We start from the raw sequence: 3,520 nt of genomic DNA, 5'->3' as shown, positions 1-3,520 counted from the left end.
GCAAACCCCATGCTTCCTGTGCGGCAGCCGTGGCCAGGCCCTGTGTCCTCGGCCCCCCACTAGTGAGCAGCCGGCAGGCCCTGGTTTTTCCTCCAGGTGCTGCCTTCAGCACGCAAAGCTGAGAAGCCAAGACACGCAGGTACTATAACATTATATAACATTTTCTCTGAGGGTAAAGCATTTCTCTGAGGGCTCTGAGAATTCTGTGGAATTATCCAAAATGTGAGTATATTTCTGGAAGTCAGAAATTGGTTTTGTCTAATTCAGTTCTCAGGATTGGGTGTGATTGAAAAAAGTTATTAGAAACCTCATTTCCAGGACCAAATTCCCCTGAAGGTTTCAAATGATGCCACAAGAGGTCAGGAAGAGTGAGAGCCTCCGCTTTCTCTTCTGTTGCAGGGGTTCTGAAGCAGGGCGCTAGCTGGGGCCAGATGACAATGGATGTTGGCTCATAGCGGGCGTCCTGCTGAGGACAGATCCGAGTTCCTGTGCTCTCTCTCTCTCAGGTGTCCAGAGTTCAGTCTTGGCCAGTTGGATCATTGACTGGTTCGGTCAAGTTTATCCTTAGTCCTGTTCTCTAGCTGAGTGGCTGAGTGAGTCTCCCTCACTCTCTAAGCTTAGAAGCCCCTGTTCTTCCCAACAGAGGCCGTGTGGGCGTCCCAGTGTGGAACACCCTCCACCCTTCTTCCCACTTCCAGACTGGGACTGTCCCTGGCAGTTGTGGTTGTGAGCTCTGCTGTTGGCATCACAAATGAGAGCTGTTCTAGGAAGGACCTGGGCTTGTCTCCTGGGCTTGTTGAGATCCAGCCCCTCATTCTCAGGCAGACCGCAGCAGACCAGCCCTGACCTAGGACAGCTGAAATGAGGAAATGTTCCCTTCACATTTGGCCCTTTTTTGGTAATGGATAAGAGAGGAAATGGAAACTCACTTACCTGCTCTCAAGGAAGGGTGAAGACAATCAATGTTCTCACCATCTCAGGAGATGGATGGAGCTGAATATAGGAAGAACATCTAGGAAGTCTAGGAAGAACATCTGAAGGGGGATTTGAATTCCATTAGCCCAGGATTTCTCCTGATTGACTTCCTTTTTTAGAGAGTAGAGCCTAGATGGGTGACAGAGCCAGGCCAACAGTGGACCTTTACTATGACCAGAAAAGCTGGAGGACCTGGATCGTTCAGTTTCCAATCTTGTAGCTGGACATCCTCGAGATGGGGAAGCCCAGAAAAAGGATATGTTTCATAGACAGTGAGGCTTGCCTAGATGGAGTCTCTGATTTGCAACTATTTGAATTTGTTAAAAATCCATATTTTGGAAGCCTCCTTATCTTAGAGGCAGAAGTGCTCTGAAGGGGTTCCTGAGAAGAGGACTGCCTGGTTGGTGGGTGCAGATACTGGGCTGACAATAGAACTTTGCTTTGCACTTCATAATTAAAATCCAGAACGATTGATTTCTTAGAAATTTTGAGTTGATTTTCTTGTGCTTCCATGTGGAGGAGACAGGGATCCTGACCTCAACAAAGAAAGATAGCTGCATTCAATCCTGCCCACAGTTTGAGGGATATATACTTTGATTTGCGGTAAAATACACATAATACAGAAATGTACCATTAGTGACATTTTGTACACTCACAGTGTTGTGCAGCTATCACTAGTGTCTAGTTGCAGAAATAAAAAATCAGCTCATTGGGCTGAAATCAGAGTGTTGGCAGGACCATACTTCCTATGGAGGCCCTAGGGGAGGATCCGTTCCTTGCCTCTTTCAGCTTTTTTTTTTTTTTTTTTTTTTTTTTAATTGCTGGTATTTCATTACCTGTGGCTGCATTAGTCTAGTCTAGGCCTCCATGGTCACCTCAGGGTCCCATGGTTGTCATCTGTGTGTATCTAATCTCCTCTCTTATAAAGATATTTCTGATTGGATTTAGGGCCCACTCACATAATCCAGGATAATCTCCCCATTTTAAGATCAACTTAATCACCTAGGTAATTGTTATGGGTTGTGTCTCCCCCACTCCCTGCCCCCAAATTCATATGTTGAAGTACTAACCCCCAGTACCTCACAATGTGACCTCATTTGTAAATTGGGTCATTATAGATGTACTTAGTTAATGTGAGGTTATGCTGGAATTGTGTGGGACCCTGATCCAATCTGACTGGTGTCCTTATGAAAAGACATGTGTCACATGAAGAGACAGACACATACAGAAGTACAACAATGTGAAGAATCAGGGAGAATGCCGTCTACTTCAGGCTACCAGAAGCTAGAAAACAAGAATGGGACGGATTCTCCCTCAGAGCCTTAGAAGAAACCAACTCTGCTGACACCCTGATTTCAGACTTGTACCTCAGATAAAACAAATGTATTATCTGTTTAAGCCACCCAGTTTGTGGTGCTTTGTTACAGTAGCCCTAGGAAACTAAAACAGTAACATTTACAGGTTCTAGTAATTAGGATCTAATATCTTTGGGTGGCCATTATTCAGTCTTCTACAAAGAAAGTATCTGTTTCCTTGACTTTTCCAGCTTCTAGAGACTGTGCACATTCCTTGGCTGGTAGCCCCTTCCTCCAGCTTCTAAGACCATCCCTAAACATTGCTTTCATCATGTCTCCTCTCTTACTTTGACCCTCCTCCCTCCCTTTTTTTTTAAGCATCTTTATTGGAGTATAATTGCTTTACAATGGTGTGTTAGTTTCTGCTGTATAACAAAGTGAATCAGCTATATGTATACATATATCCCCACATCTCCTCCCTCTTGTGTCTCCCTCCCAACCTCCCTATCCCACCCCTCTAGGTGGTCACAAGGCACCGAGCTGATCTCCCTGTACTATGCAGCTGCTTCCCACTAGGTATCTATTTTACATTTGGTAGTGTATATATGTCAATGCCACTCTCTCACTTCATCCCAGCTTACCCTTCCCCCTCTCCATGCCCTCAAGTCCATTCTCTACATCCGTGTCTTTATTCCTGTCCTGCCCCTAGGTTCCTCAGAACCATTTTTTAAAATAGATTCCATATATATGTGTTAGCATACCATATTTGTTTTTCTCTTCTGACTTAATTCGCTCTGTATGACAGACTCTAGGTCCATCCACCTCACTACAAATAACACAATTTCGCTTCTTTTTATGGCTGAGTAATATTCCATTGTATATATGTGCCACATCTTTATCCATTCCTCTGTCGATGGACACTTAGGTTGCTTCCATGTCCTGGCTACTGTAAATAGTGCTGCAGTGAACATTGTGGTACATGACTCTTTCTGAATTATGGTTATCTCAGGGTATATGCTCAGTAGTGGGATTGCTGGGTCATATGGTAGTTCTATTTTTAGTTTTTTAAGGAAACTCCATACTGTTCTCTACAGTGGCTCTATGAATTTACATTCCTACCAAAAGGGCAGGAGGGTTCCCTTTTCTCCACACTCTCTCCAGCATTTATTGTTTGTAGATTTTTTGATGATGGCCATTCTGACCAGTGTGAGGTGATACCTCATTGTGGTTTTGATTTGCATTTCTCTAAT

The sequence above is a fragment of the Phocoena phocoena genome, chromosome 10 (genome assembly GCF_963924675.1).
Source record: "Phocoena phocoena chromosome 10, mPhoPho1.1, whole genome shotgun sequence".
Lineage (NCBI taxonomy): Eukaryota > Metazoa > Chordata > Mammalia > Artiodactyla > Phocoenidae > Phocoena > Phocoena phocoena.
Note: the sequence above shows the minus strand (reverse complement) of the source record.